This window comes from Pavona decussata, unplaced genomic scaffold (genome assembly GCF_977016875.1).
Source record: "Pavona decussata unplaced genomic scaffold, jaPavDecu1.1 SCAFFOLD_217, whole genome shotgun sequence".
NCBI lineage: Eukaryota > Metazoa > Cnidaria > Anthozoa > Scleractinia > Agariciidae > Pavona > Pavona decussata.
The window spans coordinates 1,662,434-1,685,303 of NW_028145622.1; the positions used below are offsets into that span (position 1 = coordinate 1,662,434).

The 22,870-nt window shown below is 42.1% G+C and overlaps 1 protein-coding gene and 2 pseudogenes across 42 annotated transcripts in view; 2 read left to right on the forward strand and 1 right to left on the reverse strand.

Moving 5' to 3' along the window:
- The window catches only part of LOC146459758 (cubilin-like), a 407,624-nt gene that overhangs the window by 38,239 nt on the left and 346,515 nt on the right, over nucleotides 1–22,870 (forward strand). The window lies entirely within an intron of this gene.
- LOC146459759 (uncharacterized) lies at nucleotides 1,250–5,532 on the forward strand (annotated as a pseudogene).
- LOC146459760 (uncharacterized) lies at nucleotides 19,546–21,230 on the reverse strand (annotated as a pseudogene).

Here is a 22,870-nt window from a genome sequence, read left to right on the forward strand (position 1 = left end):
TGACGTGGCGGATAAATGCATGCGACAATTAGCAAGCAAAATAGAGCTGATCGATCGGAAATCAAAACATGAAGCCTTCGTATTTGAGCACAAACAAGCCATCGCGCTAGAGAACGAAAAGATCGAGCAACAACGAGAAACGAAAGAGCGTGCGTATGCTGATGAGCTAGCTTTGAGCAGAAGAAACTCGACCTGCAACAAGCACAAAAGAAGCCGACTGAAACCGCGGGAGTTGTTAAAATGCCAAAGCTTGTAATTACTAAATTCGATGGGACACCTCAAGATTGGATGCGTTTTTGGGGTCAGTTTGAGACACAGATTGACAAATCATCTGCTCCAGAAGTAACAAAGTTTTTGTATTTGAAAGAATTTCTGGTTTTGAAGGTCCGAAATCTGATCGACGGACTTCATTTCACGGCCAAAGGTTATCAAAAAGCTAAAGATTTACTCGCGCGACGCTACGGCAAAACCAGTGAAGTTGTGGGAACTTACGTTCGGAGCATACTCGAGCTGCCTACGATCAAAGAGAGGGATGTGAAAAAGATTCACGAATTCTACGAGCTCCTGCTATTTGACGTCGAATCTTTGCAGACTTTGGAAAGCCTAAGCAAATTGGACGCCGCTGTAAGATTTACGTTTTACAAGCTGGGGGCCATAAAGAATGAACTTGCGATGATTGACGAGCAATGGAGCGAGTGGTCTTTTACGCAGTTCCTGGAAGCGCTGGAGAAATGGACTTTGAATAATCCACTCTACGAAGCTACAAGATCCAAGAATATGGGAGGTCATCAAGAAAAGAGAGAAAAATCGAGATTATTTTACTCCCAACGTGGTGATCGATCGACGACGTGGTTGTTTGTTTTGCGAAAGCCCCGATCACAATGCAATCAATTGTGATAAGATCGTAAATTTGGGGGAGAGAAAAAAGATCTTTCTCGAGAAGCGTCTATGTTTCAACTGCACAGGATCAAGGCACAGAGCGGAAGACTGCAAAAGCAAATCGACATGCCAAAATTGTAACGCTCGGCACCACAAGTCATTATGCAACAAATCTAAAACACGTGAGCCTGGAATGACAGCAAATAGCGTCGGAAATACCGCGGTAATTCAGCCAGTTATCGTTGTGAAGATTGGTGGATTCAAGTTCAGAGCATTACTGGACAGTGGCGCAAGCCATTCGTGCGCTTCATCAACCGCAATTGAGTTAATAAAGGTACGCCCTAAGTCTACGGGGTTGCGAGAAATTGTCATGCTGACGGGAATCACGACAAGAACCATGCAAGTATTTGATGTGGTCATAAGTTCTGTCGCCGGTGATTTTAAGCTCCACGTGGACATTACAAAGGTAAACAAGAGAGAGTTATTGGTCCTAGAGAATCCTGGCTACGAACAAGTAATTGAAGCGAACCCACACCTCAAGGGAGTGCGAATGGATGATGATGACACGAAGAAAATGCTACCTGTTCATATCATATTGGGAGCCAACGACTTTGCAAAAATTTGCACTGGGGAGCGGTTACGAGTAGGACGCCGGGGAGATCCTGTTGCTGAGTTCACCAGATTTGGATGGACAATTATGTCGCCTGGGGCTGATAGGGGCTTATCGCCTGCCCTGCTAGCTGTAAATTCTAATGCTAACTATGAGCAGTTGAGTGCTCTTGACGTATTAGGACTGGCGGACTCTGCAACCGGAGATCAGAGTGCTGTCTATGACGAGTTCAAAGAACAGTTAGTTCGTTCTCCAGAAGGATGGTATGAAACTGGGCTACCTGGGAAGGGAAACTGTCCTTCTTTACCAAACAACCGGGAAGGAAGTTTGCGCAGATTAAACACTCTTGCACGGAAGCTGAGGAAGACTGACCTGCTAGATGAGTATGACGCTGTGATCAGAGAACAGCTGGAAGAAGGCGTAGTGGAGCGAGCACCTGATGAAGTTACTGGAAGAGAGTTCTATCTACCCCATCGTGCTGTTGTGAGAAGAAATGCTGAGACGACAAAACTGCGAGTCGGGTACGACGCGTCTGCACGTGCACAAGAGAAACCCCCGTCGTTGAGCGATTGCCTCCATGCTGGACCTCCATTACAAAACAAGCTGTGGAGTGTCGTTGTTCGAAACCGATTCCATCCTGTGGTAGTGGCTGGAGACGTTCGTCGCGCATTCCTGCAGATGCGAATCCGAGAAATCGAGAGAGACGCCCTACGATTCCACTGGATCGCGCACAGGACAGCCAAGCAAGTTGAAACACTGTGTTTCACTAAAGTGGTGTTTGGCCTCGCACCTTCGCCATTCCTTCTCAATGGAGTGATCCAGCAACACCTTGAGAATCTGCTATCCACATATCCTGATGCTGTGAAAGAGATCCTTAAGAGCCAGTACGTGGACGATCTGCTCTCCGGAGGGCCCACAATCGAAAAGGCGAAACAGTTAAAACGAGAAGCTACCGAGATTTTCGCTGATGCCAAATTCGAACTGCACAAGTGGCATTCGAACAGAAAAGAGCTTGAGACAGCCTGTGAAGACTACGAGCCATCATACGCCAAGGAGCAGTTAGAGAACACACCGGCAAAGGGAGAATGCAAACTCCTAGGCGTTGGCTGGGACAAGGTCGAAGACACTCTGCACGTCTGTTTTCCTGCAACACCAGCCGAGCAAACGAAGCGTGGTATCCTGACCAACTTGGCTAAAGTGTACGACCCGCTTGGAATTGTGTCACCTGCCATGCTTGAGGGGAAACTTCTGTATAGAGAGTCCTGTATCGAGAAGAACGCTTGGGATGCCCCCTTGTCAGAGGAGACAATGAAGAAATGGAAAAAGTGGGAGAGAAGTCTACCCGAGGCAGTGTCGGTGAGACGCAGTATTCCTCTCTACCAAGAAGAAATCGATGAGGTTCAGCTCCATGCATTTGGTGATGCTAGCGGTCGTGGAGTGTGTGCTGCAGTTTACGCCGTGGTCAAGCAAGCTTCAGGTATATCACAAGGGCTGGTTACTGCGAAGTCCCGTCTAGCGAAACAAGGTCTTACGATTCCTCGGTTGGAGCTAGTGTCAGGTCACATGGCTGTGAATCTAGTCACCAATGTACGTCAAGCACTAGAGGGACTAACCCTTGCGACTAAAGACCACTGCTGGTTGGATAGCTCCGTTGCCCTACATTGGATTGCCGATAAAGGGAAATACCGCCAGTTTGTGCAGAATCATGTCAGTAGAATCCAGTCTCACCCAAACGTGCTGTGGCGTCATGTTCCGTCAACCGACAACCCCGCCGATCTGGGGAGCCGTGGTGGTAGTGTAGTAGGTGCAGAACTGTGGTGGAATGGACCTGCTTGGCTCTCAGAACCTGCCAAGTGGCCAGACAAAATCATGCCGGAACCAAGCCCTGAAAGTATAGCAGAACGAAAGCTCCAGCAAGAAGTGTTCGCGGTTGGAGTCGATACCCGTGATGTTTTTGATTTGGTCCTATGGAAGTTCGAACTGCGTAAAGCCGTGAGGATTGGTGCTTGGGTCATGCGATTCCTGCATAATTCACGGAACTCCTCCAGCAAGACCAAGGGACCACTGACTACAGCTGAAGTTGAGAAATGCCAGATGTTCCTAGTCAAGAGAGCGCAGCTACAGGGGATGAGCCACGCCAAATTTGACCAAGACCAAGAACAACTGAACCTGCAGCATAATGAAGAGGGTGTGTTGGAATGTCGAGGACGGATCCAGGGCGAGTACCCAGTATACCTGCCTGACTCAGCTCTACTAGCAGCGAAGATAGTACAACGGGCTCACGTCACAACGCTCCATGTGGGAGTAGGTCTAACCATGGCGAGAGTAAGAGAGACGTTCTGGATACCCCGTCTTCGGAAATTGAAGAAGAGAGTCGTGAGAAAATGCAGCGGATGCAAACGCTTTCAAGCCGTGGCCTTTGCAAATCCGCCACCAGCACCTCTGTCAAGAGAAAGAACGGAAGGTAACACGCCCTTCAACGTGATAGGAGTGGACTTTGCCGGACCTGTGAAACACCGTGACAAGCGCAAGGAAGAGCAAAAAGCCTATGTGGTGTTGTACTCCTGCAGCCTAACCCGCGGAGTGTTTCTGGAGTTACTGCCCAGTTTGGAGACTACAGCGTTCATCAAGAGCCTGAAGCGGTTAATTGCCAGAAGAGGACGACCATCAAAGATCTATTCGGACAACGGTCAGAGGTTTGTCGCTGCAGCCAAGTGGCTAAAGAAAGTACAGAAAGATGAAAGGTTCCACTCGTTTCTAAGTGAGCAGTCCATCATTTGGCAGTTCAATCTCAGCCGAGCACCCTGGTGGGGCGGGCAATTCGAGCGAATGATCGGGTTAATGAAGTCAGCGTTCTACAAGACAGTTGGTCAAGGACAGCTCAGCTGGGAGGAGTTAGGCGAAGTTATCCTGGACGTCAAAGTGACCCTTAACAATCGTCCACTGTGCTACCAAGAGGAAGATGTCCAACTTCCTACATTGAAGCCAAATACGTTACTGTTCCTCAACACCAATATCCTGCCTGAATTACAGCCACATCAGCTGGATGACAAAGATTTACGGAAGTGTGCCAAGCGTGCCAACATTATTTGACAGGCTACAGAAGCTTCAGAACCGTGCCGCTCGAGTTTTAACCTTCTCTAGCTATGATGCTGATGCTAACCGTTTAATTAGACAACTCGATTGGAAAGACTTGAGCACTCAATTTCAAATACAGAAATCCATAATGGTATACAAGTCTTTAAATGGTCTTGTTCCTGAATATTTATCATCTAAATTTTTTAAACGAAATGAAACGCGTTACTCCCTGAGGGACTCTGTTAACAAACTATTTGTCCCGTTTCCGCGAACTAATTTCGTGAAAAACAGCTTTACTTATAGTGGAGCAGTTCTCTGGAACAGCCTACCCTGTCATGTGAGAGAAGCTGGATCTCTTAGTCAATTTAAAAGATTAGTTAAAGTTCATTTTTAATGTTATACACGGCATTCATGAAAAACAGGTTTTAGTTAGATTAGTTGTAGGTTTTGAATTTTGTTTAGGGTAGTTAGGTTATTTTTAATTTTTATACTTCTGATGGATTTTACCGTGTTTAAATAAAGATTTATTGATTGATTGATTCTTGCTGAGAACTAAAGATGCATTGTGGCGTCGGTGGACAGCCGAATATTTGCCATCATTACGTGAGCGCCATCGTCTTAAACACAGTGACAAGAAGTGTACCCTTGCTGTTGGAGATGTAGTCGTCATCCAGTCTTCTGAGCAGAACCGAAACTGCTGGCCTCTTGGAATGTTCGAGTAGCTTATTGAAGGAAGAGATGGTGAAATTCGTGGTGCAAGGTTGCGAGCAGGCCGGTCACACCTCGAACGCCCTATCCAGCACCTCTTTCCCCTAGAACTGTCGTGTGACAAAGAGAATGTGCAGAGAGACACGACTCCACTCAACCCTACAGCGCCTGTGTCTAGACCTAGACCTAGACGAGATGCAGCAGCTGCAGCCAGGCATCGAATGCAGGGAGTAGCAGAGGAGGAGGGGCTGGGCTAAACATTGCATAAAGAATCTTGAACTGAACTTTGAACTGAAAGAACGTTGATATTGATTTTATTCTTGATTGCTGATCTCCTTAGAGAAACACTATTCAATCAGTTCCCTGTGTTACATATGCCTCGATGCCTGCGAGTCATATAGGGGAGTATGTCGGAAACCGTGAACAATACCTTAGATCGTTTTTGGTTTGCTATTGTTGTTGTTATGTATGACAGGAAATGACTTCAATCAATCTCCCAGAATGTACTTTGTACTCCCAGGTATCAAGTATCTTGTTAGAAAGAAGTCGAGTTATAGTTCATGCTGTAGTTTATGCCCGGAGTTTGAGTGGAGTGATTTAGGGGATTCTTGGAATAAAGAGCTGATAAACTAGGAAACGTGTTTTTTAGTGCGTTTTCGATAGCAGCTATACTGGATAGTTACCTAGATATGTGAAGCGTTAAGTGGTCATAGCCTGGTAAACGTATATATAGCAAAGGCAGGACGGCCTATAAATGTAACAATCATCTGAACGGCGGACAGTTCTAGAAGTTGTGTAGCCCCTGTGTTCAATAGAAGGAACTCCTCGCGTAAAAGATACGGCCTATGTATGTAAAAATTATCTGTCACACCAAACAGTTCCGTAAGGTGCGTAGCCCCTGCGTACGCCCGAAGAAACTGTTTTTGTAGGCCTAGAGATAAGTATCCATAACACAGAGCAGGTCCTTACGGTGTGTAGCCCTTGCGTACACCACGGGGAACTATTCAAAGTGAATTAGTTTAGATATCGGAGAAAAAAAATCTACCAAATGGGCAGTTGGCGAGCGTGACTCACGTCGTAACGGAAGGGCCGATACGTGGCATGCGGATATACCGCGAAAAGGCGTTCGATTTCCATCTACCAAAAAGCCTGATTTGGGTGTCAGACATGCTTTTTGCTGCGGCCCAAAAGCCACGCCTATGCGAAAGCTATGTGTTTTGTATCTCTTGAGATCTAAATCAGGGAAACGAAGTGCATCCTTTAAGACGCGAGTGAAATAAGCCCTATGCACTGGAGTGTTATCAGGCCAACAGAATAATGGGCCAGCCGCGGTGCCTCGAATAGGTAAAAATTCGAGTAACTGAAAAGACGGGGCAGACAGGTTTATCGCGGTGAACAAGAATATCTGTGGGTCGCGAGGGGCCACTGAGTTTGTAATTAACTATAGTGATAATTTGATGGCCATCAAGGTGTCGTGGTGGTCCTTCATAAAAGAGATCTGATGAAAATGGATGACATTACAAAGTGCCTGACCCGGGCGAATAGTAATTTCTCCAACACGTAAGGCGGCAAAAAAGGCCAATGAACACATAGCTTTGGCTAATTTCTGGTTAAAGTGCGAGGATTGCGTAACATCCAAAGCTTGTAAGATGCCTTCTAACAACGGTAACGTGATTGGTAACCGTGAATCGGTGCCTGCTGGTTTAAGCTTGGAGTAACCTCGTAACGTTAATTGGACTTGTTCTGATTTTGAAGGGTCTGGCAAATTGGCCAGACGATGGACGTAACCGATGGCCGACAGATATGTCAGAACCGTGGATGGGGAATAATTAAGTTCATACGGATGAGCGATAAAAAGAACTAATATGTTGGATTGTATGGGAAGGCTTAAATGGTGATTATTAAATCGAGTTCGCTCAAATTCTTTAAAAAGTGTCCATGGACGCCGGTACGTGCTCACTGATGATGGACTCAAGCTAGCCTCGAACAGCTTGGTTAGTGTAGGACCCAATTCGCCGGCTGTAGCTCGGGTGGTATCGGTGTAGGGGCCTGATCCACGCCGTGAGAAAGGCGTGTGAATTTGTCCACCTGCAACCGAGAGAGACTATCAGCCAATGTATTCCTGCTGCCGGCGATATGTCTGGCTTTGAATAAGATATTATATCTAAGGCAAGTTAAGACCAGTTGGCGGAGCAATGAGAGCAACTCTCTATCTTTAGCGGTTTGTTTGTTGATGACGTGAACGACACTTTTATTATCGGAAACAAAGATCACGCGTTGGTTCTTAAGGCGATCACACCACATTCTTAGACCCACCACGATAGGAAACAATTCTAGAAAGGAAATGTCTTTAGTTTTCCAATTAGCTGGCCACTCGCCAAGTTCCCAACTGGTTCAAAAAATTATGCCGTAACCCTGTGACTTTGGGGCGTCGGTATAAAAATGAATAGCGGGTGACATATGCCAGGCTTCCTCGAGAAAAAAAAATCTGCAGTTAAACCCTGCAAGAAACTGATGCCATATACACGAATCTTTCTTAACTTCCTGCGTCAACCGTATGTAATGTGACGATCGCTTAATACCTAAGGTGAGGTTAATTAAGCGACGAAGAAATACTCTTCCCGGTACGACGACGGAACACGCAAAGTTCAGTAAACCGATCAGGGATTGAAGGTCACGCAACGTGACCTTTCTTTTCGTCAGAAAACCCTGAATCGTGGCTACGCATTTTCCACTTTTTCCCGGGGAAGCCTAGCTTCATGCCTGTTGCAATCTAGTTCTATTCCCGCAAACGTAAGAACTTGTGAGGTGCCTTCTGTTTTTTCTGACGCCATTGGAACCCCTATATCTGTACATATGTCCAGAAAGCGTTAAAGATGAGTGCCACAAGCGACCATGGACTTATCAATTATCAAAAAATCATCTAAAATATGTATTATATGTGGGATGCCCAATTTGTGCTTGGCAATCCATTCAAGCGTAGAACTGAGAAGTTCGAAATTCCGGCACGAGGAGGCGGCTCCTATGGGAACAGGCCTGTCGAAATACCTCTTCCCTTTCCACTGGAAGCCTAATAAGTGATAGTCCGAGGGGTGAACTGGTAGAATGCGAAAGGCGCTTCGGACATCTGTTTTTGCCATGGCACATCCTTTTCCTAACTGTTTAATGATACTGATTGCATCGTCCACGGTGGCATATTTGACGGAAGAAAATTCAACCGGGATGAAATTGTTACCCGAGCCTCCGAGAGGAAAGGAGAGGTGGTGGATGTTTCGGTATTCCCCGGGAGTTTTCTTAAGAATAACGCCTAAAGGCGAGAAAAAGCACGTGGAGAATGGGGTGTTTGTAAAGGGGTCCATGATGCGACCTAATTCTCTTTCCTTGGCAAGCTTACTGTCCACAATGGCGGGATTTGGATAGGCAGATAACAAATTCCGTGATGTAACTGCAACGCTGTGTCCCTGATCATGTAACCGGAAGCCAAATGAAAACCCTGTGATCAATTCCTGCCCATATTATATTGCGTATTTTTTCGGGCACCCTATGGGTTAAGGGTACGTTGGCTGATATAAATGGGTTATTACTAGCGACAGGGCGTTCTTCTGTCTGTACTCCGCCATTTGTTAAGGACTAAATGACTACTTAGGTTGAGGCCTGTACCAACTCCTGGACATCGCTTTCAGCAGACGTCGATAGTTGTCCCGGTGGTGCCGGGGGATCCGGAATGAACTGCACTGGAGGGCTTGAGAAGGCTGGTTGGTTGCCCATGGTCTGTAGTGCGTTCTTCACCGCTGTAGCGACACTCTAACTTATTGTCTCGATAATGTCTGGTGTTAGGCGAGCTGTATTAGAAGGTCCGGGAACGGCTGAGCGATCTTCCTGCCTGCGCTTTGGCACTCCGCCTGTTGGTCCCTGGGTTAGGACAGGTCGTTTACGTGGCGGCATTCTATATTAATAAAATTCCATAGTCTACATGAAGTAATTTATACTTACTGGGTTTTAATGGATAAGGGCTCGCAGCCCAAAATCTTACGTTGTGAGGGAAAATGCGCTTCAGGTTACTGGTTGCATACTAATGAGGTTGTGTTGCACTATATGTCTGCTCCCTGAATGAGATTAATACATGGGTGTGGCAACTCACGCGAAAACAGGCTCAAAGAAAAAAAACTACTGCCCAAATAGAGACAGCAGGTGTACAAAGTACACAGCGATATTATACATGAATGGCACGGAAACGTATCTCTGGTCGCAAGGATCATAGTAGTAGTATTAACCCCGGAGCCTTTAACATAAAAGGTGGTCGAAAGAAACGGGTGATTCCTGTTCCATACAACTAGTGCCCAATAAACAAGGCAAATAATGACCGTAAACACACAGAAAGGGAGTGCCATCCCAAACGTATAGGGAGTAAAGATGGGCAATCGCCTCTCTTGTATTCGTAAAATCTCTAGGTGACTTTTGTCTCGTGGAATGGAATCTAATCCCAAAATGGTCGGTCTGGAGTTTCAGATAAAAGAAAACCACAATGTCCGCAACAATGATTTCTCGGATTAGAAAATTGTATAAAATGAAAGGTATTCCCGGGGTGTGGAATGCGGGCGAGCGCATGTTCCGTCATACTGCGTCAACAAAATTCCCATTGATGGGGCAACTGACAGAGTACAAAGGAAAAAAGTGACAATGAATTACTCTCTTAACATATGTTTGCTAGTAAAGTAAGTCATTGGCCTCGCAAGGCCGCCAGGATTGCCCTTCGGTAACTGCAATAAAGGGCTTTGTTCCCGTAATCATTTAAATGGATCCCATCAGGAAGATAAATGTTGAAAGAAGGATGGTAAAGCCCTCGGTGACGACAAACTCCCGCAAATGAGGCGTTGGCAAGAGCCTTCACTAAATAGCGGTTTACACTATCCACTTTGTCGTTGTAATGGGGAAAGGGTTGATTTGATCGCGGAATTACTTCACACACCATGATGTAACGAACACTAGATTGGTGGTACAACAGCGCCACAAACGCCTCTGTTGCTAGTCCCGTGGTCTCAGCATCGCTTGTCTTATCACACAAGTCATTCGAACCGAGCTCGAGAATAACTGTATCTGGAGCCATATCCTGAATAGTGGGGAGGTCCAGTCGGACCATTTTGTCCACCGTGCGACCACCAATAACCAGCATAGTAATAAAGTACTTATGTTTCCGTACAAATGAATGGCCTAGAATGAGCACCCTTGGTGAACGCGATGTGACATTAGAGAAGGCCATATCGTCAAGTGGGGATGTTCAAAACGTCTCAAAATACTTAACTGAAGTGACAAGTTTCCCTTGGATATGCGCCCTAGTTCACTGTTGGATAATCTAGGCCAAAGAGGACAAATGATGGTCTAACCGAGCCTTATATAGGATAATTAGCTAGAGTATCTCCTTACTACCACCTGAACGGAAGCCACAGAACAGATGCACTGATAAGGCGCATAAAATCATTTATTCGTTTAACAAATATTCTTTGTGCAAGACGTCTCACTGAGGACTGAGGACATAAATGCTGAAGTCTACTGCTTATTAAGGCATAATATTTACTTGTTTGAGTTAATGACGGCCTGGCTAATACGTTCTCTTTCTCTCACAGCTTGTACCTCTGAAGACATTCTTACTGGATCAAGTGGATTCTTTGCGAGCCCAAACTTTCCAAACAACTTTCCTCAATACAGCAGATGTATCTGGAATATCACAGTTCCTAGTGGCTACATCATTAAGCTGACTTTCCATCATTTTGTACTGGATCGATATCCATACGGTGCTCGTGTCACCATCACAAATGTAGCTTCAGATGATAACAGACAGCCATTTCAGCTCTATGGTCAGTCTGTTCCTTCTCCAGTGTACTCTGTGGGAAATTCAATTCAGGTGATATTTACCACATCGACTGATCAGTACTCAGGGTTTAATGCCTCTTACAATACAGCTATTACTAGTGAGTCAGGTGAGCCTACGTCCATGTGTTTAATTGTCTTCATCATAGTAATTGTGTGAGTTATCACAAAGTTTTGTTAGTGCGTAGAAATGGGAAGGACTTCATGCCGACATCATCTTCGAAAGCTTTACAAACATCATCAATCAATGTTATACAGTGTGTACCGACTGCGATGGGTAATTAATAGCACTGATTGTTGGCTGGCTGCCTGAATATTCTAACAAATGTGCAACTTAACAATGTAATATATGAGTTGTTCTGAGTAGCCTATTCAAGTACTAAAAGATTAACAAAATGCATTAACTACACGAAATGTTTCACGGTAGTGATTTCCTATGATTTTTTTTCTTTACTCGTTGTGTATGGGTTTGAGAAGATTTTAATGGAAAGCCCCGTTGATGCTGAGAAGAAAATTACATATTTTACATTAGTTAATGACTAATTCAAAAATACGTTCTTTTTCTTTCCTCAAATTTCTCGAACCTGTTGTTAACAATTTCCTAAATAGCCTCAGAAAAGTCTGGATTACCAATTTTTTAAACCAATCCGGCGATCTTCAAAAGCTACCAGTAATTTTCATTAAAACTCATTTATAGCAACTTATTGCCTAGGTGTACGTGTTGACGTAAGTAAACGACGCCCAATTTTACAGGACCGATGTTCATAGCCCTTTTCTTCTAAAGGTTTTGTTAGGCTCGAGGATAGGAAAATAGGTGTTGACTGACTGTATTAAGAGATACTTTTAAAGTAAAGAGCTCCCTATAAACCTGCCAAGAAAATGTATTTACAGGAAAAGGTTTTATCTGTTTCTTTTGCAAAACCACTCGATTTCCTGAAAGTGGCTCGCTCGCCTCTCTATAACTCTGACGATCGCGCTTCGTGCTTCTAAGCAAGGTGCACGATCGCGTTTCGAGCTCTCTGAGCTCGACTTTTAACCAATTCTACAAAACAGCCAAATAAGCAAGCTAACGGACTTCATACTTCATCTCATCTCATCTCTATATTTACCCTCGGATTTTTGTAGAGTAGCTTATGCAGCTAAGGGACGGACCATTAGAAAAGTGATGGGGGGGGGGGGGTGGGGAAAATACAAAAAAAAAATTCGTGCAAGCCAAAATGCCTGAAAAAAAAATTCTTGCAAGCCGAGACGGAAGAAAAAAAAATTCTTGCAGAAGGAGATTAAGGAATTATTATAGAAAATACCTTTTAGGGTTTTAATGACAAAAAAATTTCTTCCAGAATGCCCCAAAATGGCCTTTTTAATGTTTTGAAAATCTAAATTTTTTTGTGGAAGTTTGTTTTGTATGAACAACAAACCAACCTCACATTTTGTGGCGTGGCTGGAATTTTCCCTTACTACAACTCAGTATTTTGTTTTGTGTTTGTAACTGGTAGTAAACCCAATAATCACGAGCAATAGGTCAATTAGTTTTGAAGAAAAACGATTTTGTCAGTAAAACGCTTCCAGCATATCTGCTTATCCATAAAGCGCTTTATAGTTTTATTCGTTGGGCCACAGAGTGCTTTATGGTTACAAAATTTAAAAAACTGAGTCATTTTCAAGAAGTCCTCTTTTAAAAACGCTTGTAGGAGCATCTAGATTGAAGGACAAGTGTTCACTTTATTCACCACAAAATGCTCTGTGGCTCATTGTCAATACCACAAAGTGCTCTGTAGGATACTAGATACTAGGTTTCGTTGTTTTTGTTTAGTTTTGACCATTATGCTGTAATTTTTAGATATTGTCTCAGGGGTTAAAGGTAATCATTCCAAGCCCACAAAGTACAACTTTTTTTTAAAAATCCTTTATTTAATTTTTTTTTTCTGGAAAACAACAAAAAAAAAAATTCGTGCAGAGGGTATCAACTGAAAAAAAAATTCCTGCACAAGCACTGAGCATAAAAAAAAATTCCTGCAGACTGAAAATCCCCCACCCCCCCCATCACTTTTCTAATGGTCCGTCCCTAATATCTCCGAGCTTTTACCCACCCAACCATGAGAATATACACACAAACAACCAGACCACAACACTGGGAACTACGTTCCCTACTCTTTGCAAACTATGAGTGGGTTATTTAATAAATGTGATGGCATATTTCCAGCCTGGTGAATGAATAAGAATGAGTGGGTTCCTCAGCGTCCCACAGAGTTTTTTACGAACAAGGGTTGTGAGACGGGGCGTATGGTTTATCGTCCTTATCCGAGAAGACTAGAAAGTCTAACCCTTTGAAGATCTCATCACAAAGGCAGCACTTTGTCCCCAGTTATTTAAAGACCCTGAGTGGTGGTCCAAACGGGGTTTGATTCCGCGACCTCCCGCATGGTAGTCCGGTACTCTACCAACTGACCTAACCGGTCGGCGGTTACTCTTCACACAACGTTAAAGTGTGAGCTGTTAAGGAGCCAACATTTGAAGTCAGTTTATAGAAATTTGTCCACCTGATCATATAACTAGGCTGTTAGAAAAATGATGCCAAGTAAACACAATACTTCTTAATTGTAAGCATTCAATTAAAAATTATGCATTAAATAGTTTCCTGTTTAGTCCTATCTCTAGACTTTGCAGAGGGGGGAGGGGGGGGGGGAACGTTGAACATAATTAACATTTTTGATATTTGCGAAGATGTCATGAAACTTAAGAACTTCTTAGGAGTTTTATCTAGGAACAAATTGCTGTGGTCGGCTTTTTTTTTCCTCGACGTTACCATGACAACCAATTTTTGACACGCATTTTTTTAATAAAGCGGAAAATCGCAATTAAAAATAGGGAACAATTACCTTTGCTACTGTAACTTTTGTGTTTTTAGCTCATATTCGTGTTCATTTATTGGTTTTAGTTACTTTTTGCTAAGTTAAGGCTCTTCCTGAAGTTTTGGGGAAATCCAGTAATCCAAGATGTCCGCCATTTGGAAATCATGACTTAATAATCACGTAAGACGTGCTATCTATCCTCCAAGCCTCATTGTCTTAACGTGTTTTGTTTCGAAGTTATGGAAGGCAGTGGGTGCGAAATCTGCTTTACGCCCCTATCCATCCGTTCCAAAAAGACAAAAAAGTAAAAATAGGGTTTTGGTGGTTATAATTGTTGTGATCGCTCAATTACATCAGCACGTAACTCTTTGGCTAAACGCTTTTAGGGTGTATTTTGAAGTATTCTTCAAAACAGTGTTGTTGTTTTTTTTTTAACTCGAGACTGAAGTTTACGTTGGAAAGGTAAAGATTGACTTGCGCGTTGTTCTGCAGTGTGTCCAAAGTTGGCGATCCTGAATGAGACATCCGGAGTCATCACCAGTCCTTTCTACCCCAGAAATTACCCAGGCAGCCAGGAATGCCGCTGGCAAATCACAGCAAGTAAAGGAAAACACGTCGTGATGATCATCGAATACATGTACATTAAAAGTTACTGTCAAGCATGCTCTTGTGATTATCTTCAAGTTCAAAATGGCTATTCTTCTGATGGTTACACTGATGAAAGAAGATGTGGTCGTTATCATGTAATATATTACTCAATGTTTGAGAGACTGTCGGTGCTGTTTGTATCTGATGGTAGTTCCAGCAAACAGTATCGTGGATTCAAGGCAACTTATATTCAAGCAAACTACACTACCTTAATCCCTGGTAAGTAAAAAAAAAAAAAAAAAAAAAAAAATGAAGTGGGGGGGGGGGGGGGGGGCATGAGGGAAGGGAGCAAATTCCATAGCTTAGATATAATTAACGACCATTTTCTTGCAAATTATTATGTGCCCATGCGTAAACGTTGCATCTTTAGGTTGAAATCTGTAGAAAATTAACGTATACCGATGAAATGCAAGAGTTAAGCACAATTCACAGAGGGGAGGTCAAAGCTGGCCAGGATGCACACTAAATTTCAGGAGATGTAATTTTCTGGTGTCATAAGACTGATGTTAAAGGCAGCGGGATATAGTCGGTGTCAGTTTAAACAAAGTATTTGACAGTTGGCGAGATCATTATTAATTCGCCGAGGTTGTTTGTTTTCTCGGTTTTATTTTGCTACCTTTCTTTGGTAATTATACTTTATTCGTGATACATATGGCGGTTCCACTACAGTGTCCAGTATAATAATTAGAAAAGTCATATTTAAAGCTCAAGAATGGGAAGAAAGCTCTGACAAAGAAAGCTAACATAAAACAAAAAAGGCAAAAAATCTTGAAGATAAAAGTTAACGATCAACGGACTCTACGGTGCATAAAAGATCTCGTATAATATCCAAGGCAGAAGTAGAAGTATTTTCTTTCAGTCGAGCACGTGGTACAGTTGTCTGTTGTAAAGCGCGGGAAAAAGAAAGAAGAAACCTGTCCTACCATCTTAAAAAATCACGAAAACAGCATTGTAACAAGGTCCGAGATAAACCTTAGAAAAAAAGAGAAAATTTATTCTTACTTATTCTCTCGACAGAATGTTCAATTCAGCAATTCTAGATTTAATTTTGTCCTGCAAATACGATGATAAAAGAAAGAAAAGGCTATGACGGAGATCGAGTTTAAGAATTTATCAAAAGGCTTTATAACAAATTGAACTATCGTTTGTTTCACGATGTAGTCACTTAAGTTGTAGATCACGACGTTTCAAACACTTTCTGCTAGTCTTTATCAGGCCATGAGGTCGACTGATCACGTTTTAGTGTTAACATCATGAAAGTCGACATGTGATTGGTGGATTTCGATACTGGCTGCTTCAGGAAGAAACGGTCTCCTCAACTTCACCGACTACATTGTCCTCGCCGTGAGGCAAAATTAATGTTAACGGTCATCAAAATTGATGCTCATGTTAGTTGCTCTTATATTTTACCACGATGGCCAATGTCCCCTTTCCCCATATTAAAAACCTTTGTGCAAGTCGTCTCACTGAGGACTGAGGACATAAATGCTTAAGTCCACTAGATATTAAGGCATAATATTTATTAGTTTGAGTTAATGACGGCCTGGTTAATACGTTTTCTTTCTCTCACAGCTTGTATCTCTGGGGACATTCTTACTGGATCAAGTGGATTCTTTGTGAGCCCAAACTTTCCAAACAACTTTCCTCAATACAGCAGATGTATTTGGAATATAACAGTTCCCAGTGGCTACATCATTAAGCTCACTTTTCATCATTTTGTATTGGATCAATATCCATACGGTGCTCGTGTCACCATCACAAATGTAGCTTCAGATGATAACAGACAGCCATTTCAGCTCTATGGTCAGTCTGTTCCTTCTCCAGTGTACTCTGTGGGAAATTCAATTCAGGTGATATTTACCACATCGACTGATCAGTACTCAGGGTTTAATGCCTCCTACAATACAGCTATTACTAGTGAGTCAGGTGAGCCTACGTCCATGTGTTTAATTGTCTTCATTACAGTACTTGTGTGACTTATCACAAAGTTTTGTTAGTGCGTAGAAATGGGAAGGACTTCATGCCGAAATCATCTTCGAAATTGTTACAAACATCATCAATCAATGTTATACAGTGTGTACCGACTGCGATGGATAATTAATAGCACTTAGTGTTGACTGGCTGCCCGAATATTACTTCAATAGAGTGTTTTTATTCACGTGACTGCCAGCCATATTGGTTTACTGAAACAAAAGAAGGTATTTGCATAAAAATAGAGTTCAATTCCCAGAGGTTTAGTTTGGGACACCAACATGGCCGCCATTTCTTTGTTTTGGGACACCACCATGGTCGCCGTAACGTCATGTGAAAACACTCTATACTGTAAAGGAGAGATCAAAATTCTAAGAATTTAAAAGAAATGTGCTAGAAAAAAATACTAAGGTGCTCTTTTTCAGGCGTACACATTAGCCCAAAATGAGAAAAATAGTGTCCCGGAGAATGAGAACCAGTTTAGCGTTTGATGACGAAGGAAATGCCTCCGAGATTTGTTTACAACACATCTCGCCTTGTTGCTAGACAAAATCAGCCAATATTTATCGCTCAAATTTTCGTCTTCAACGTTTCCTCCCCCTCAAAATGTAGGAGAATGAAGAAGTAATGTCCTTTACCGAAACGTTTTCCAATGGACGTCTGAAAGAGTCAAGAGATTCATGCAAAATGCATATGGATGATGTTACAATCGTTCGACCCGATGCAGATCATAGATTCGAACAGCTCAAGAATAAGACAAAGACGAAGACGAAGATCAAGATGGTTTTACCCATGCCGTTCTGTGCGCTTGATTCGAAGGCAACGTTTCATTGAATGATTGTCTCGTACTTGGACTTATTTTTTTCCGAAACGAAAACGCGCAGAATTTCGTAGTTTGTTGGAAATTGTCTCTCTAAACTCGATCACGATTTTTTTCGATTTGAGAATGCGAGAGAGTCGAAAGAGCACAGATCATGAGATGCTGCAAAGGGAAATCGTTAACTAAGAAAGCATAATGAATTTTCTGCAATGACCAACAGGATGGTTCTTACGCAAGATGTTAAAATGTGGATGCCAAACCTAAGCGCCTGCCGCTATATGTCTGTTGTGTTGATAATTGCTCTTTTGTGAAAGAGATTCTTTTTTTATTATTATTAATTATCATATAAAATTTAGTGGTATACCAAGTGGTAGCAAATCGATAAAAACGCTATCCCGCCAGTGCCGATATCATTTTTATCCACACATGTGTGATATTATTTTTGACCAATCAGCTCGCAGTATTTTCGCGCGTTGTCAAGCACTTGTGGTTTTCCGTCGTTTGGCTGTCGTTTGGTCTTTTGGAGTTTGTCTTTTCGAAGTTAGGTTTATTCTAAAATGGAGACTAGCAGATTTGTCGAGATCACAGATGAGGAACTGATCGAATTCGTAGAAGAACAAGAAAATCCGAATACAAAGAGGAAAACTGCGTACGACGTCGAGTTATTTAAAAGTTTCATACAGACATCAAATCCTGGCATACTTGGTTCAACATCTGTTCATGAGCTTTCGCCGCAAGTTCTGAACGACCTCCTTTAGAAGTTCATCTTTGGCGTTAGAAAAAAAGATGGCTCTGACAATGAACCAACAAGTTTGAGAGGTTTTCTTTCAAGCATCGAGAGATATCTGAACAAACAGAACTACGGCTTCACAAATTTTACTGACGCTGCGTTTAAAACTACAATGGATACTCATCAAAGCAAAACAAAAGGATCTAAAAGCCAAGGGATTGGGAAACAAGCCTAGGACATCGGATAGCCTAACAGACGAGGAAATTGAAAAACTTTATGCTTCCAAATGCCTAGGGATTGAAAGCCCTCAAGCCGTTATAAACACTTTGTGGCTGAATTCGACCATACATTTCGGCCTTCGCAGCGGCAAAGAGCAGAGAGAGATACGCTGGGGAGATGTCAAACTCAAGCAAACGCCCGACGGAAAAGAGTATTTAGAATACTGGGTTGAGAGGCAAACTAAAACTAGAACTGGCACTGACCCTAGAGATACGCGAAAGATTAAGCCTAGAATGTACTCAGCTCCCGATCTACCAGCTGAGAGAGATCCAGTTCGTGTTTACAAAATTTATGCAAGCAAGCGCCCGGAAAGCATGAAAACGGATGACTCCCCATTTTACTTGGCGGTGAATAATCTTCAGCCGTCCAGCCTATCAATAAGAGCTTGGTTTAAAGCACAACCCATCGGGGTAAACAAGCTCAACAGTTTGCTAAAAGACATGGTAAACGAGGCTCGTCTTGGACAAGAAAACAAGCGATTGACTAACCATAGTGCTCGTAAGCACCTCGTACAGAAGTTGGATGACAACAAAATACCTCCAACGCAAATCATGCAGATCACAGGACACCGGAATGTTAATTCCGTAAACAACTATTCATCCTTGTCGGACAAGCAAAAAGAAAAAATATCCAGTATTTTGTCGTTCAGAGGCCAGAATGACAACCAAGAACCACGCGCCTCCACGAGTACAACCAAACTTGCTACGGAAGAACATCAGTCCATTCGTAGCCCTGAAGGACTTCAGATGCCTTTAACAGGGCTTGGATCATTAATAACCGGAACAATTGCTGGAGGAACATTCAACATAAACGTGAAAGCGCATTTGAAAGTAGTAGTAGGAAATGGAAGCGTGTGAGGGTAGTTGAAAGCAGCGATGAAAGCCAGGAGTAAGCTTAATAGAGCGGTATGTTCAGATTTACTTGTTACTGTTAGCCAAATTTCTAACCATATTTAATATGCCATTAGTTTATACCAGGGGCCTACCTGTTTATACATTTTCTATTTATATAGATTTTATTTGTGGCCTTTTCGCTTACGGTCTTACTTTGTATTGAAATAACTCGGCTTGGTTTACGATTGATACAAATATAAAACTGACTGTAAGCTTATGTACTCAATTTCAAACCTTAGTTTTTGAAATAAAGAACAAAGCATCTCTTGTTGTATTGTGAGGATTTTATATAATAAAAAGAAAATTACATGGTCCCTTGGAGATACGAAATTTCTCTTCTCATGTTGAAAAACATTTCACTCGTTCGCTGCGCTCACTCGTGAAATATTTTTGAACACTCGAAGAGAAATTTCGTATCTCCGCGCGGCCATGTAATATCCTCTATTTAATCAGAAAAAAAAAACACATAGTTACTTACATTGTTCCTACCCTATTTACAATACGACGTTTACTCTACTTACAATACAATACAATGCAATACAATACTTACACGTTACCGTGCAAAACTTACATATGTCTACAAAGGATACGCTTACTCTACAATACAATGCAATAACTTACAGTATTATCAGTTCTTACCTATTTACGTCTTTGTTTTATTACTATTACTTGTAATTACAGCGTTACAAATTAGTACATCGCAATAATCAACAAAATTACACATAACCTATCATTAATTACTTACAATTGCAATACACATTTTGAAACGATCAATAGGTAAAGTAATAAAAAGTAATTCTAAATTTATACACTACTGACAATTACAATTAAGAAAACGCTGCAGTTTACATAATACATTACTTATATATATAAAGCACTTTGTGTTTTTATTTCTTGAATTAAAGGCAGTGATTGCGGAGCAAATGTATCCAAAGTCAAAAACAGGCAAAATGCACAGTGGATCAAGATACACTAATAACTAACAAAACAGGGCTGACTAAAATAATGTGTTCAAAAATTCCCACTTTTTGGGAAGAGCGCTTTCTGCATTGGCCTCCATATTGTTAATTGATTTCAAGTATTGTAGGAAACCTTCTACCTTTGGTGCGGTTTCTTTTCTTTTGCTCATCCAGATATAATTCCTAGCTAGGAGGCAGGAAAAAATTAATTTGCTGGTAGTTCTTGGAAGAATCCGGCTTTAAGCCGATAGCGACAAGTGGGTCTATTGTGTAATGTTCGGGAGTAATGTGGAGCAAAGTTAGCCTTACAGTTAAATCTTGCCAGAAAGAGGCCACTTTAGGACAAGACCAAAAGAGATGAAATAGTTTCTCCTGTTCCTCATTACAAAGGGAGCAGTTTGGGTTGTCCCTTACTCCAATTATTGTTTGGAAGTCATTTGTTGCTATTCGTCTATGTAAAATTTGTACTGGAATTCAAAAATTCTCGTACTTTTAGTGTATTTAGAGGCTAGTTGATAGGCATCTCTAGTTAATTGAATCCTGTTGGCAGTCTTTTAGCCATTTCTGTTGATTAATGGATAGGTGCGTGCATTTTGTGGAAATTAATTTAGTGTAAACTAGTTTGTTGCACTTTGGCACTTTGTTAATTTGGCCACAAACTTTTCATAGTCACAATTGTTGATATAATTGTTTTTACATGTATTCCGAAGAGATTTCAGAGTAGACAAAAGGCCATAATATTTAAGAGGGCAAATCTTAAGGCTACACTTGCGCTGCATTTCAGCTAATGACAAAAAATTGTTGGAGGCATCTGTCAAATGTTTCACTTTCGTGACGCCCCTGTCAAACCATTCTCGATAGAAGATAGAGCAGTTATCGATTCTTACGAGCGAGTTGTACAATAAACTTTGTTCAAGAAATTATTTTTCGGACATTTAGTGACGCTATAGTCAGAGTCATAGGTATTCTCCTTGGACGCTTGGTAGACAAATACCTGTATGACCTGGTGACAAAGCTCCACAATCACTGGACAGCATGATAAGAATTAGTGCTTGACGTTTTCTGTTAAAACAAACAATTAAGCTACAAAAACATAGAAACAAAACAAGACATACACAAAACCAAATATACACAAATAGATAACAAAAAACCTCTCCAGCAAGGGACATGTAAGGGGAGCTAGGACTTAAGCCTAGAATCGTGCAAAAGGATAAGGGATACCAACGAGTTCCTTTCCGATCGCCCAAAAAATTATCTGGCATATTAGCGGGTGGCAAAAGCGGTCTCATGAAAAAATAACACGGTCGTGGTTAACTAATGAGCAATATTATGAAGAAAAACAATCTCATCTATTCTGGTATCTCGAGAGGCTTACCAACTGGCCAAAATTTACCCTTTATAAAAAGCTTATCAGGTTGTGTCTTACTAAATGATGCTGGGATGTTGTTTTTTCTAGCCTCTTTAAATGTGTTCATCTGCTTTCTTCTTCTTGCGACTATTTCGTAGGGTAAATCTTGACATACATCCTAAAGGTGCTTCCACGCACACGAGAGCCCATAGATAATACTTCTTCACAGTCCTTATATCGAAGGAACCTCGCAATAATTGGTCTGGGCTTCTGTTCGTCCCTCTTCTTTCCCAAGCGATGAACTCTCTGAATTTCAACGGTATTTGCATCTTTGTAGCCTAGTTCCATTTCGAGGAAGGTGCGAAGAACTGATTCAGTGTCCTCTTTGTCTGTGGCTTGTAGAACATTTTCAAACATTATGGTTTCCCGTCTCGAGTATGCTTCTAAATAGAGATTTTTGTCTTCTACCTCTTTAAGCTTGGCTTTTAGATTATCATTTGCCTTCTGCAAATCGGTTAAAGCAAGGCTAGTTTGCTTCCGATGATCTTTTAAGCTCGCCGCCGACTTTTGTTGTTGTTGTTTTTTTTTTCGGTCGCTTTGAATCTTTCTGTCAGGTTCTTAATGTCGCGGTTGGCAGTTGTTTGAGGGCATTCCAACTTCTGTATTCTTCCTTCCAATTTCTGAAGGGACGCTTGGACGTCTTCACTGTTATTTGAATAGCATCCAGCTTTTCCAACTTTCGATTTATCTCTTCCAGTTTTTTTGTGAAGGCCTTCAGCCATATTCAAAGCTGTAAAGATTTCGTTGTCGGCCTCGTGTTCTTCGGCTTCTTCAGAGAACTTAACGTCTCCGCTCTTTGTTATTTTTGCATCTGGTGAAGTGCTCGACTCACCTGAAGACGAGCGCTCGCTTCTTTTCTTTTCTAAGATCTTTGTTTAATAAATTTTCCATTAACCACCCACCGAAATAATGCAAAAAGTGGCAGACGGCTCAAGGACGCGTCTTACTTCACCATTGTTCTCCAGTCTCTACCTAAAAGATCTGCTCACACTCCCCCACCCCCCTCCCTCTCCCCCGTCCCCAATCCTGTCCGAAAAGACAATAAAAAGCCCGGTCTAAATAGGGTTAAGGTGGTTGAAATTGTTGCGGTCGCTCAATTAGGTCAATACGTAACTCTTTAGCCAGTCGTTGTTAGATTGTATCTTGAAGGATACATCAAAACAGGGG